We start from the raw sequence: 15360 nt of genomic DNA, 5'->3' as shown, positions 1-15360 counted from the left end.
CATTTTGTTTCCCTTTTCTATTGGTCTTCTTGGTGTCGTTGTAGCGTTGTCATGGCAGCCCTGCCAATCACTGTCAAGCGTGCCAATCATTAGCCAGTACGTAGCGCGAGGCTTTCACCACTTGTGCAGCACGCACGGGGGGTTATCAGAGTCTCCGATCTCCACAGCAACCCTCCCACCGCACCGCGCGCATCACGCACAAGCCAATGCTCGCATATCTGCTGAATGGAATGAGCAATTAGAGGGTGGAATATTGTTGCGATCTTAACGAGGCTCGTTAAAGCTAAAGAAGATATGTAGACTGGAGATGTTTAGCAGAGCCGGGGAGGGAGGGAGGGAGGGAAGCAGAGAGAGGGAGCTTTAAAAGGGGGACAAATGGACAACCAATGACTGAGACTCCGGAATACACCTTTTGATTTGAAGCGAGTCAATTTGCACATAATTTTCGTACAGTTTTTCCTGTAGTAGCTACTTTTTATCTTTTTTTTTATCAGTCCATTCATTTTTGTGAGAGGGAGAGGGAGGCGTTAGGGTCCTCTACGCCTTTTCCTTTTCATATATGTTATCACTTTCCACTTTCTTTTTTTTCTCTAAGAGATCAAATTATGACACACTCCTATAATCGTTTGGCTTTTATCCTGGATCCGTCGACGACTTTTTTTTTTCAAAAAAAAAAAAAAATGCATGTTCGCAATTTGATGTCATGGTTTGACTTTACCCTGGTGTGTGTGGTCACTGGGTGCTGGTCCGGGTGTAGTGGGTCCAGGGCTGCAGTGTGCCGCCGCTCCCCCTCCTGCTGTCCCCGGCCTGGCCTTCAGGACGCCGGGCTCAGCCCTGGCCCCCTGCCCGCTGCCTCCTCTCCAACCAACACTATTATTGTTCCAAATGAATATCGATGCGCGGCGTTGTGTTGATTAAACAAAGATCATGGCGTTCCAGCTCGAAAAACTAATTTGCCAATGGCATCACCCTTTTAATGCCACCAGTTTATCACGGGTTTTTTGGTGATAGCCCAGCCCTCTAATTAATACCATTAGTATTGGAATTACAATCAAATGGCAACATGAAAGCTTCTTGGGGACATAAAAGCAGTTTTCATGTATTTGATCTAGTGGGTAAGGACACGATCAATGTCCACATCCAGTCACAGGACTCGGCTTATAGCAGTAGCCGCGGCGGTGTGATTTTCATGTTTATGGCTAAAACGGCTTCATATTTAGACAGGGCTTATAGGGTGTTAAAATAGTGTGAGTTCACTCTAACACGAACAGTGCTCACATTGTGAAAGGGCCGTGTACAAGGCGTAGCATCTAGACTCCGCTTAATCCGCCCTCAATAAAGCTGACATAATGATCCTAAGCCGCCTTTCTACAAAATCATTCAGGAATTCAAAACTTTTCCTTCCCTCTCTCAGATTTGCACATTCTCCGGAGGCTGGCCACACAAACCAGCGACTTCCAGCTCGGAGGGGCAGTGAGTATAGAGACCAGCTCCACATGCATGCGCAGTCCGTGCTACCTGTTTATAGCACTGTTTCACCTTAACTGACATCCATTTAGCAGCTGCAGGTGCGAGCGTTGCAATTACGCACGTTTGCGCGCTTTTACGCATGGGGTGTCTTTGGGGCAAAAGAGGGGTTTTAATTCCTGCATGTGCGGGCGTGCACGCGTGTTGTGCAAGTGTCTAAGTGTGTGTGTGATACAGAGTAGGGGTTGTGATGATCCTGTCTCAGGGTCAGGCGTTTTGTTTTGTGCGCGTGCGTGCGTGTGAGGGGGAGTAGTGTAGTATATATAGGATGAAACCTGTCCACTGCGCTGCTACACCAATCTCACGACAACTAATGCCAAGTGGCACTTGAATTTGTCCCGTTGGAAAGCTCCGTGGACTGGAAGTAAAGGCTGGTATTTTCATGCTGGTGTTAAAACTAACCTCCTAGCCTACAACCCTCCCCCCCCCCCCCCCCCCCCCCCCCCCCCTCTCCCCAATCACCCCCCCCCCCCCCTCCCACCCCCTTCCCCTCTCTCTTTCTCTCTCTCACACACACACACACACATGCACGACCCCAACATTAAGTTGAGAGAGCAGGCTTAGCAAGCACTACTCCGAATATGCAAAGCCTCCTACCTGACTGGGTTCCTGGTGCACCAATTTAGGTGCTCCCCATTGAAGCCCTGGCTGCAGGTATTATCCAGCATTATGTTCTGGAGGAGCCTTGTTTGGGGGGAGAAGCCCTCGCAGGCAATTCGGAAATCACTCCTAGAAAAGACTAGAGGTGAAATGTAAAACCTGAATGGGGATTGAGGGGGAAAAAGCCAGTGCTAATTCACATTCTTTTACATGGCTTTTGTTTACGTTAAGCATGTAATTAACACCCCCCAAACAAGTTTATTCACCTGCCGTAATTGTGTGTTTATCCGAGGGCTTGCTGAATGTTCCGAGCAGCGGGAGACCAGAGCTGTGAATGCGCACCGAGCATTTAGCGTCTTCTCCGTTTACTTACAGCCCAAACCTCCAGACACCACAACACAAACAGCATTCTGCGCTCTAAAACACTGATAAGATGTTGGTCAAGCAGACAGAGACGCCCCCTTCATCCTGTGTCACATTATTCTATTAATTGGTTACAAATCACTTTGTCAAACTTTGTTTAGAAAACTTTTCCATAAATAAAGTTAGTTTTTAGTTAGTTTTCAGTTTTTGCTGTTAAAGAAAAAAAGCTGCTTTTTATTTGTCTCCAACAGTTCTTGCAGCACGCAACGAATCTTAGTTACTATACTGGTTAATTGTCAATTTTCATTATCAGTCCGTTCCAATAAGGGGAGCAAATAAACAAAGCTGATGTTACGTCATGTGTGGTAGTGAGGGAGAGAGAAGGAGACCGGTTGAGAGAAAGAAAGAAAAAGGTGTTGACTGTAAAAGGTAAGAGGGAAAGAGAAAGAAGGCATGAAAGAAAAAGGCTCTTGTTTTATTTCTTGCTCCCTCGTTGACCCCGGTTTGGCAGAGGCTGGCCAAAAGGCAGCACACCCCTCCCTGGCAAACACAGGACACACTCATGTGGCTGCTGCTCCATCCTGGATTCATCTCAACAATACACAGGACGACACTTTGGAGCAACGACGGGTAAAAAAAATCACCTTTTACATTTTTGTTATTCCTTTAAACTGAGTTGACTCTTTTTAGTTTTATATGCATGTGCACGAATGCATTTATTTTTTGCGCATGAGAACTTTTAATTATTATTCACATGCTAGACATTTTATTTTAATGATGTTGGAATTCAACGCTGGGTTGTTTTTTTTCACCAAACATATCAGGAATTACCTTTTCTTCTTTTTGCTCTTGCTTTTCTTCTTGCTCTTCTTCGTCCCCTGCAGAGCTGTGAGCTGTGAGGAGGGTCCAGTCCACGGACTGTCACCATTCAGGCTCGGGACTGGACGTGACACTGGTCCTCTGTTATTTCACTGCTCAGTGGGTCCAAGATCAGGATGGAAATCCAACCGCTGCTCCAGTAAGTTAAGCTGACCCGTTTCCGTCTATGATGTTGCCACTAATGCTCGACGACTAATTTTATCGGACACTTAAAATTTTTTTTTAAAAAAATCATGAAATGATACAGATCAGCTCATCGGGCATTTTTAGTTTGAAAGAGGAGGTAATTGGCTTTTCCCGTTTTTAATTTGGTGCACCGTACTTGCCGTTTTTATTCACCGAGCACCGGGGAAATCTGTGCCTCTTTGCACAGCAGATGTGTGATGCTGTCGGGACGGGGACAATCCCCTCCGTCCCATTCTGGACATGCCACGGTACGGACACCACACTGGGTCTACACTGTAAGAAGTATCAATCTAAACAAGTCATTTAATGTAGCACCGAATTTTGAAATTATGTTTCTTGTTGAAAAAGTGTGAACCCCTGGCAACGAGATGTGTGATAATTCATTGATTTTTTTTCACTTTTTTCATGACAATTTGGAATCAGTGCAATTTCCTTAATTATTAAGGAGAAATATTAGACACATTGTGTTTTGCTTTCACGTTTTTGCAGAATTATTCTAATGCGTAATTGTGGAATCACCGTTTTACCAGAACTGACAGAATTTCACCGTGTTTGGAAAAAAAGATGATAAAATTAAGATTGAAATGTTTTGATATTTTTTGCAGTGCATTATCTCCTGCTCTCAGATAACCTATGCCCTGCTGCTGGGACAATGTGATTTTATTGTTTCCTTTAAAGGCAAAAATTACGCACGTCATTTTTGCATTTGATTTATTGGATGACCCAAAGCGCAAAACAATTAAGTCAGTTATTGCACTTTACAACTGGACAGAGTTGCCAACTTAACACTTGTAATTACAAGTGCAGTAGGTCACCCTCCGTGTGCGCCTGTAAGAGCGTACACTAAACACAACACAAATTAAAGAAACAGAAAAACGAACAATTTTTGTGACAGTGTTGTCATAATGATCTGTAAATGTCGCGCCAACTTTAATAGCAAAGCTTGTACAAAAGTTTTTAACACCTCTCTCTCTCCCTCTCTCTCTCTCTCTCCCTCTCTCCCTCTCTCCTTTCTCTTATTGTTTTTATTGTGTGGTCTCATTAGGGGGACTTCCTGGCAGGTCTGGGAGCTTGTATCGGAGCTGTCCAATCAGTGTATTTACACGGGTTGTTAGCGACAGTTAATGAGGGCTCCTCCCCGGGCCGGTAGAGAAAGGCGCCTCAACATTAAGATTTACCTTGTGTCAACTCGTTACTTCTAATGAACCTCCATGCAAAAGCCTCCTCGTACTCAATGGAGCCGTGCGCCCGGATCTTGTGTGTGAGACCCTGGAAGAGTGGCGCTGCAAGCCGGCCTCCCTTTTCTTCCGCTCACTCGGGGAGAGTCGCTTTTTCTCTGCAAGTCCGGGTCCACGATGCATGCATGCGTGCGTGTGTGTGTGTGTGTGTGTGTGTGTGTGTGTGCGTGCGTGCGCGTGTGTCGAGTGAAGGTGGGTGGTGCATACTCCTTATAAGATTGGCAACCCCTAGGCATCACTTGTGCTGTAAATGAACACACTGTGGCCTCAAGACTATGAAGTGAAATGTGTTGCAACTGACAGCGTTTTTAAACATTGGAGTCACTAAATGTGAGAGGAGAGAGGAGAGAGAGAGAGAGTATGAGGGTGTTTGTGTTTGCGTGCCCGTCTGATATGTCTTCTATTGTTTGCTGAATGAGGCTTGACATGTCAGCTTATTGCCTCTGCAGAAGTAAGTTCATTTATAATCACCCTCCATCCCCCCCCCCCCCCCCCCACCCACCAGAGCTGAGCTCGGGCTCCGGCCCCTCCGTCCACCCCCCCCTCAGTCTGGCCCCCAGTGTGGCTTGTTGAGCCGCATCAGCAACACATCACTGACCCTCAATTCAGGTACAAACTGGAGGAGTTTGGCGGATCCCTGAAGTGGACTCCCCTCTTACTCCTCTAACCCACAGAGACACCACTTAAAAATCAATTAGGCTCGTCTGGTCGGCCCCCCCCCCACCCCGCCAGTCGTCACTTCCGAAACAGGTGGCTTCCACCAACATTTTTGGGAGGAATTTAAAAGTCAAATCCAACTTCGATGTATTATTTAAGTTGAACTTAAGGTCCAGTTATGAATGGGTGCGTGCACCTTATGGGTTCCTGAATCCATCCCACTTTCTCTCAGCCTTCATGAAGTCATTTGCATATTTTTAGTAGCCTATTATTATAATTTATATGTCAAATGAAATAAAAGCCACCCATTGTGACGGAATATAGGTCACGCCTTGCCTCTTATAAAGTTCTGATTTGGCAAATGAAACGTCTCCCTTTATTCTTTTATTTTGTAATTTGTCTCTTGAACTGACAAACACAATATGTTTGCACAGGGTAATGCATTATCCTCGACAGGCCTCCACATATACAGTATGCTGTGTATATCCTATTGTACAGTAGGCTATGTATATAGTCTAACGGTTTCTAAAGATCATGTTATCACTCATCCACCTCTTTGTTTTTGCCGGTAACTTCATATGAAATGCTCATCTTCTCATCCTGTCGTCTGTTTCCCCATCAGTGTAACCGTTGAACCCGGTCGCCTCGCCTGGTCCCCCGTGTTAAAGAGCTGCAGCAACATGAACATGACACGGAGCAGCAGCGCTGGAGGAGGCCGCTGTTCACGCTTCCAGGTAGATGAATTAATTTGGAGACAGAGGCAGAGACGGAGAAATAAATATAATGGATGCATATTGTGCCTCGAGCTTTACATATGATGCTCACCCTCCAGCCCTCCACTCCCACCTCTCATCACAACATCCAACTCTTAAAGACTCATCAGTCGCTCACCTGCATGTGTGGGCCTAAAGGTGCGCGCTATGGCCACAGTTACATCAGCACAAGTGTTGACAGAATTTCTCTATGAAAATCGGTGTGTCTGGGACTCGCCTGTCAGGGCTGATTAGATGCAGATAGGAGCCGTGGAGATGGGCCCTTAAGCCCGGTGTCACCGGAGCTAACAGGCCGTAATTACTCCGGTTGACATATTGCTCTCACAGCTCACTAATGTGGGAGAGAAACCACAGACAGACAGACAGACAGACAGCATGCATATATACAGTCCAGGCCGCTCAGGCCACTCAGTCCCTTTTAACCCGGGTTCATATGCTGCTGGGCTGGCCACGTGCTCCACAACACCTGACCTTCTTCCATTTGAACATCTCAGTAGTGAAACAGCCTCTTATTTATTTATCAGCTAGTGATATGGTAGAGAAGATCATAAGGCTCTCTGTGTGAATGGAAACAGCGCGCTGCTGTGAGACACAGACAGAAAATGAATGGTGGAAAAGTACATTTACTCAAGTACTGTACTTCAAAATAGAAATACTTGTACTTCTACTCCACTGCATTTATTTCACAGTTACTACTTTACAGGTGATTATTTGACATACACATACTGTATATGATGATGATATATTATGCAATATTACAGGTTAGACCATTCAACAGTTGTAATATTAGTCTCACCTCGACCAGCTATATTCAAAATGCCCTGTGCATGTTAGATTTAGATTTGATTTGTTTACACATATAAAAAAGGTACAAGTTGATATTACATAAACAACAACAATGTGATGGAGAGATGCAAAACAAACCTCTGAGGAGGTTCATGAGGGCACTCTCCAATGCATATACCTCAATCAATTATATAAAGACAATAAAATATTGAATTCATTAATATTTCAGTAATATGTTATACATAATAAAACACACTGAAACAGGGACTTTTTATAAATAAAGTACATTTTGCTGATAATACTGTAGTTTATTGTACTTTGAATGCAAGACTGTTCATTGTAATAGAGTATTTTTTACAATGTGGTATAGCTGCTTTTACATAAGTGTCTGAATACTTCTCCCAGCAGGCCAAATATATCTAAATAGAATAAAGATACCATAAGATATAAACTGTGTTAAAGCAGCACGGAAGTAAACGTTCCCAAGTACTGTACTTAAGTACAATTCTGTGGAACTTGAGTATTTCCATTTTATGCTACTTTATACTTCATCTCCGCGACATTTTAGATGGAAATGTTGTACTTTATAACTCCACTACCTTCATTTGAAAGATTTAGTTACTAGTTACTTTGCAGGTTCAGATTAACTACAACACGTTCAACAAACAAAATGTATAATATTGTATATATATAATGGTTTAACACTCTGAAATTGACCATTAGGCATAATCAGTAGGTTCGTTTTATTTATGATATACTGATAATGCTTCTGTTCTTCTACTTAAGTAAACCTTTTGTGTGTCGAACATTTATTTGAAAGCTAAAGTTACTACTTTACAGATTATTATTTTTACATACACGTACTGTATATGATGATGATATATTATGCAATATTACAGGTTAAACCATTCAACAGTTGTACGATTAGTCTCACCTCGACAAACTACATTGAAAATGCCCTGTGCATGTTAGATTTTGATTTGATTCGTTTACACATATAAAAAAGATACAAGTAGATATTACATAAACAACAACAACAATCTTGATCAGGGTACTCTCCAGTCAATTATTTAAAGAGAATGAAATATTAAATCCATTAATATTTCAGTAATATGTTATACATAACAAAACACACTGAAAAAGGCCATTCTGTATAATGAGTACATTGAATTTTTATAAATAAGGTAAATTTGGCTGATAATACTTTTATACTTTATTTAACTTTGAATGCATGACTGTTTCTTGTAGTATTTTTACAATGTGGTATAGTTGCTTTTACATAAGTGTCTGAATACTTCTACCTGCAGGCCAAATATAATAAAGATACCATAAGAGAATATAATGCAATTTTATAGATTAAACCATCCAACAGCATATAGAGTAATTGAAATAGACCCACTTCAACCAACTAAAACATAAAGTACTGCTTACATGTCAATGTGTCAATAATAATGTTCCAGTAATATTGTACATATATAATGGTTTAACACTCTGAAAATGACCATTAAGCATAATCAGTAGGCTAGTTTTATTTATGATAATGCTTCTGTTCTTTTACTTAATTAAACTTTTGTATGCCGAACATTTATTTGGCAGTTACAGTTACTACTTGACAGATTATTATTTTACATACACATATTGATGATGATATATGTTGATATATTATGCAATATTACAGGTTAAACCATTCGACAGTTGTAAGTCTCACCTTCACATTAAATATGCCCCTTGCATGTTAATGCATCATAGATAATATTTCAGTGAAATGTTATATATAACAAAACACACTGAAAAGGGCCATAATGAGTACATTGACTTTTTTATAAATGAAGTACATTTTGCTGATAATACTTCATTTAACTTTCACTAACTCTAATATTAGGTATAATCAGTATTTTTATTAGTGATACTGATGCTGTTCTTTTACTAAAGCAAACTTTTGTATGCCAAACTTTTATACTCGTAACAGAGTATTTTACCCTGTGGCATTACTTGACTCAAGTGAAGGATCCGAGTACCACCGCTCACCGCTGCACTAAATGTTGCAGCACATTATTGGATAGAAATGATAGTTGCTGCAATCAGAAAAGTATCTACACTTGTCACAATCGTTTAACTCCTCATAACCTTACACCAACTTCTCTCTCTCTCGCTCAGCGGGTAAACTGATCAATAGATCCATATCGAGGAAGTGTGCCCCCCCCTCTTGGTGCGTCTGGGTGAAGGTTACAGTGTCACCCGCGCGATCCTGTCATTGTCTCGCATTTTTGTTTGTTGCGGTGTTTGCATGGCACGCAATGAACAACCCCCCCCCCCCCAATCCTTGACTGCAGCTTTTGACATTACTCCATGCCCGTTAACACCCGAGTCCAGTCTGAGACAGGCAAGAAGTGTAAAAAGAGGTGGCCCATGTCATATCCGCTTAGTGCGCACGGACTGTTGGCGTGCACGGCTCGGATCATTGTTCAGGAGAACAATTCGTGCACAGAGCAGGCAGGAAAGGCAGAAACAGTGGAAGAATAGTTGCAAAGAGAGGCTGCTGGCCAGTTTGCACATAGTTTTCACTGCAGGCTACTGTTGGAATATGTTTGTTTTTTACTATCATTTATGTATTACACACTTTTATAGGCTATATTTAGATTATTATTGGATTATTTGCTGTCTTTCATTAAATCTCTTAATGTTACTCTGCTGAAGAGATTTTGTCGGATGAATCTAACTCACTCTGCCACCTAGACACCACTTCAAGGATATTAATTATAATGGGATATATCCACACTGTTCTCTTGACACTGCCGAGTGTCTGGAAGTTAATTTAAATGACCACAAGAACACTTGAAGTCCCTGAAGATCAGCCTTAAACTTGATGTTATTATCGACATTAGCCTACTTTAAGACTTTTTATACAAATCATCTTTCACTGAGAAAAAACAAGTCCACGAAAAATCTTTCTAGAAATATTTAGAAATGATATTAGGCTGTATGAGCCTAATATAAAATATCCCTTTAGGGTTGGTTTTAGGCTAAATACATCTCCCTGAACTGATTTGCAAACTCCTTCATCTTAAACTTCTGAGACACTGATGTCGCTTAACCAAAGCACATATAGGTTACATTTGATTTACATCCGGGGGTGGATTAATGCAAAAGCTGGCCTAGACTGGAGCCTATAGGGGCCCCATGTTTGGAAGGGCCCCAGATTGGCCAGATTATTTTTAATCATTTAAATGTAATTCAGAAAAAAAACAAAAAAAAAACGTTACCCCTATTTGCCCATAAGAAACATAAAAAATAGGTGTGGGCCACATCTACCCATCAGTTGACCTTATGAACCTGACCCCATGATGGGACCAGGTTCACAAGGCCAATTTGGTTTTCAAATAATACCTCACTACTGGACAGAAAATATGATCACGGAGCGCAGAAATTAAAAAGCACAACAGCTTAAAGAACGTCATGACCTACTAAAGAAAATCCCTAAATTGACAAAATATTTAGATTAAAGTCTGTCTCAATGTGTGTGTGTGTGTGTGTGTGTGTGTGTGTGTGTGTGTGTGTGTGTGTGTGTGTACCAGTGCTCCCCGAATGTGAGCGTGAGTGTGAGTGTGTGGGCCTTGTAATATTCCTAGCATGCTTTTACACATGCCACTAAATTACTTTTTTCTTGTAACGTTAAAGCATGACGAGTAAGGGTAGGGGGGTGGGCGGGCTCATACAAAGAGTAGCCTATAGGAGCCTCTGACCACCTTAATCCACCGCTGCATACATCCACTCAGTCCTCCATTAAGTTTGAAACTAATGCCATTTAGCCACTGGAGAAAATGCTGCTGGTTAGTCTTTATAGTCATGTTCTTTCAAAAAATAGCAAAAAAAAAGGCTATAAAAAAAATATAACTTCACTGTTTTGATAATTGATTAAGTCTAATTGGCAAAGGTGGAATCAGGTAAAACGGGCCAGATAAGGTTGGAGCATCCAAAATCGCCAATTTTACCCAAACATGGTGTCGTAGCTCAAGAGGGAACCGCTCATACTCTAACTCTCATACAACCAAAACAATTATTGTTCACATATCTTTAACAAATAAATATTTAAGAGATCCATACCATTTTATAAGAAAAATATCATTAGAGCTCATATCTTATTTGATGGTCTTATAAATCATTTACCAAACCATTTTATTAGACTCCACCCAAATGTTTTCTTCAACAACAGCAACAAACCTGGAATACTAGCTGCGTAAATTGGTTGCTAGGCAACAGATTGGTGCCGGTGTTGTGTCGGTTCTCAGGTGTGTTTTTATAGAACACTTCACAGCGGCGTCGACTCAGCAGCCAATCAGAGGTGAGGACCGGAACTAACCGTCCTATATTAGCTTACAGGATAATAACGGAGGGATGGAGCCGGTTACTCCCGGCTGAGCAGCGGCCGTCCAATCCGATTTATGTCACGAATCTCCCGTTTGGCTCACCGGATCGATAGCGGACGTCTGGGAGAGCAGGCTGAGCTGCTGTACAGGTACAAGGAGAGGACCGGTGCAACAGGTCAACAACAGTTTGACCCAATATCTGTTCATTATATTAGTGCTTCCTGTAGGTTTTGAGCTGCGAAAATAACAATAATAATAACAATGCATCAGAATTATTATTATTATTGTTATTGTTATAACAGTCGCTATAGCTCAATTTAAAACCATAAAGGATTTATTCTGCAGCCCATCCTCTTATTCCTACCGCTTTCATGAATCACTTCAGATACTAATAATTGATTTTTAAGTCTTATAAAATGTACACTAGGTCCGTACGACAAACATATTACTTTATTTGGGAAAAATTCTCCTTCATTAATGCAACTAAAGATATCTTTTAAATTGGATCCACGTTAGATTAAAAAATAAAAAAGTCCTGAATGAAATGTTTAATTTTCTGTGGGTCTGCTTTTCACGTAATCCAACAGTTTGATGTCATCCTGCAGCTGATTCAGTGTGGTGGGCTATATCGCCTCATACAGAGCTGATTGGCTTACAGTATCAGTAGTTTGTATCAAGTTAGATACGCTCACTACGCACACCCACTCCCTGCCATTGAAACCATAATGTTTTCGTACGCATGGGGCTCACACACACACTCTGCTGAAACCACTGAAGCCTGCGTGGAACCTGCCATGTCCTCACGCAAATACATAACAGACCCAAAGACCACTTAGCGAAAGAGTCACCATATACAGTACATGTATATAAGTGTTGTAATGATAAAAAACAACACCTCCCTAACTTGACACATATTTCCTGCTATATGAATACATTGAGATATTTCAGCATTATTATTATTATAAATGTCCATTCATTATTCAGGTCCAAATTATTAGCTTTGGATGGCAGATGTTAGAGCGTGATGGAGATGTTTGTGTTTCGCTGATTTAAGGAGCCATTATCCCGCCCGCTTATCAAACATTCATGTGTGCCAGCTGTAGTTGTGGATGCGTCCTCTCCTCCTCCGGCTCTCCTGTGGCCGCTCCATTTCTCTTCTTAAGCAACCACGACCTTTACACTCAGTTAACCTACTAGCTTTTAACATTTAAGAGACAGTTTATAGCCACTTCAGAGGAAACAAATAATCTGAATATGTCATAGCCAACATAAAATATTGTAGATTGTTGTGAATTAAAAATGAGAAGAGCCCATGAAACTATAGAAATATAACTGTAATAACGCAAGTTAAATAAAGCACAATTGAAAATCCTAATATATAATGTCTAATACATGATATTGTGTCTTATGGAGAAACATAAATTGTTATGTATTTGGAAAAAGAATATTTTTATACTTAGAAAAGGCACTACTTTTTGCACTTGAACAGTAAAGACACTTAATCTCGTGGCTCAAACTCATCATTTATAGCTGTTAATGTATTGAAGAAACATCATTTTAATATTACAAGAATAGAAACTAAAAATGTGCTTATAATGTAACTAAACTGAGGAGTTTACAAAAAATTGAATTATTACTGAGTTGTGATGTGATTTTTTAGTTGATAACCTAACAAAAAGTCACAATTTGTATGCAAATAATGCATATTTACTCAGCTATAAGTTCTTATATAGTGTTTTTTTATCATATCATACTTAATAATCAGGAAATAAGGGGGATTTTAATATTTGAGCAAGTTAGATATTTTCCTTGTAATGCCACAGCAATATCATATATACTAATTTGAAATTGACTGTGATTAATTGGCTATTTGTGTTGTATATTGAATTACTAAAGACATGACTCAGACGTCCAACTTTTTATTTCATTTAATGTGTGAATTTGATCTATATCTTTGTGATTTCTTATTTGCTGTGAACCCTTTAATCCCCCCATCAAAAGAGATAAAATGAGAAAAAAAGAAGTACATTTTGCAGTTTAATATTAAGGCACCATGGCTGTTTTTTAAAGCTGCCCGCTACATCATATTTCCTCTCCCATGTTGACCGTGTCTGCAGAGCATCCAGCGTCCATGCCTGTGTGTAATTGGCCTGTGAACGCGCTGGTGTTCATTCTCCTGACCCCTCCACGAACAGACCCACACAATGCTCCATGTGCGTGTGCGCTCCCGCGGTATGTGGGCTAAATGTCGTGCAGAGGTAATGGGAAGTAGTCGGAAGGTAAGGTCACGGGTTCACGGCGGGGTTAAAGAGACCCGTCCGCGGCTCCTGTTTGCTTTTTTTTTTTTCTTTCCACAACAGCGCTTCCTTCCTTCCTACCGGAGGATGTGTCCGGTGTGCCACCGTCCTCACCCCGTCCTCACCCCGCAGCAACCCCGCAGCAACCCCGCCACCGCTCACCGCTCACACCATGTTTGTTTTTCTGCGTTTATGAAATGTTCCTCCGGCAGGAAAGCGACCAATATGAGCACGTCACCGGGTGCTGGTGAGTTCAGCACTTTGCATCCCTCTTCTGCTCCCAGAGAAACCTTTTGTGTTTAGAAAGTCTGCTGTCTATTTATATCCTCACATGTTTCAAGGCTGTTGCAGTTTATCCAGCTTTATCCAACATTTTTTCCCAACATTTTTTTAAAAGGTTTTGTGGCCAAGCATTTTACAGATTTTATAGCAAAGCAAAGTTTTTTAAATCAATCATCTAAATGGCAAGATTAATAATCATAAACCATCAAGGGCATACTTTTTGGCGCCTTTAATTCAATTTAATGGTTGTATGTTTGATACTGTATATTTTTTACTATCAGGAAGAAGTCAATGAACTTCCCAATGATTAACAAAATGCCCCTTTGCATCAAGGCTTGGATGAATCCACAGTACACATCATATTGAAGTGATGTAAAGGAAATAGACTTAAATGTTCTTTTTTTTTTTTTTAGAGGAGATTATTATTATCTCATTAGGGATAACTGCCTGCAGGTCAGGTGGGTTATCCACCAGTTTAATTGCCACTGCATCATTGTTCAGGCCTTTAACCGTTTTATTGCGTTTTGCTCTAATGTAATGAGAGCGACTGCATTATGGAAATGACATGTGATTTAGATTACTCCTTTAAGACACCAAGAGAAGTACTAATCATTAGAGGCTGGGATTCTTATATGTGGAAAAAAAGAACACATTTTGTATTGTATTAGCTATTGTATTCTATTTTATTTGATGCAGGTGGCAGTAGAATATTTATAATAGCTTACTAACTTGTACTTTACAGCTTGTTTATGCACATTAAGTTTATAGTGTGAGTTTAAATTGAAGTAGAAAATGTGTTTATTTTTTGTTTTTATTTTAATATTCAACTTCATAGACTTGATTCTACTGCAGCTTCATCTTCTATTACAGATTTGTTTAAATAAATAACAATAAAAACTCGTTTTAAAAACAAATTCGGTGTCACTTTTACTTTTAAACTTGATACATGGTAAGAAAAAATAGGATTGTGTGTAACTGAAAGTTGACATGGAACTAGGGTCTGAAATTATCTTTTTTTCCTCACCTGCTACTGTGAATCTATGTAGAACGCTTTAGAGTTGTAAACACTGGGTCAATGGTACCAGAGAGTAGAAATGTGGAATATACAGTATCATGTAACCTTAATACCTGACTATTTTTATTTGAGGAATTACTTTAAAAAAATAATATTTCTTAATATAAAGGAAAGGTGTCCTGCAAATGTGTACCTACCAAAGCAAACATTAACCTGTATTTTGCAGGTGGCAGGTGCTAATTTCATTCTCTGTATTGAACACACATATAGCCTTATGAATAAAAAGCTAACATGGAGTATATGACCTATAATATTTCATATTTTCATCATACATAAAGTCCTCCACTATGAACTAACTTTGCATATTTCATTAGAATTGAATGAAAAAGC

General features: G+C 40.4%; 1 long non-coding RNA gene across 1 annotated transcript; it reads left to right on the top strand.

Moving 5' to 3' along the window:
* The first annotated feature begins 2151 nt into the window (after positions 1 to 2151).
* On the top strand, positions 2152 to 9566 carry LOC119495323. The gene is made up of 3 exons (XR_005208444.1): positions 2152 to 3120; positions 3375 to 3508; positions 6073 to 9566. It is a non-coding gene; the product is annotated as an uncharacterized LOC119495323 (long non-coding RNA).
* The last annotated feature ends 5794 nt before the right edge of the window (positions 9567 to 15360 follow it).

The sequence above is a fragment of the Sebastes umbrosus genome, chromosome 10, assembly GCF_015220745.1.
Source record: "Sebastes umbrosus isolate fSebUmb1 chromosome 10, fSebUmb1.pri, whole genome shotgun sequence".
NCBI classification, from domain to species: Eukaryota; Metazoa; Chordata; class Actinopteri; order Perciformes; family Sebastidae; genus Sebastes; species Sebastes umbrosus.
The sequence above is the reverse complement of the archived record's forward strand: the minus strand, read 5'-3'. Positions and strand labels throughout refer to the sequence as shown.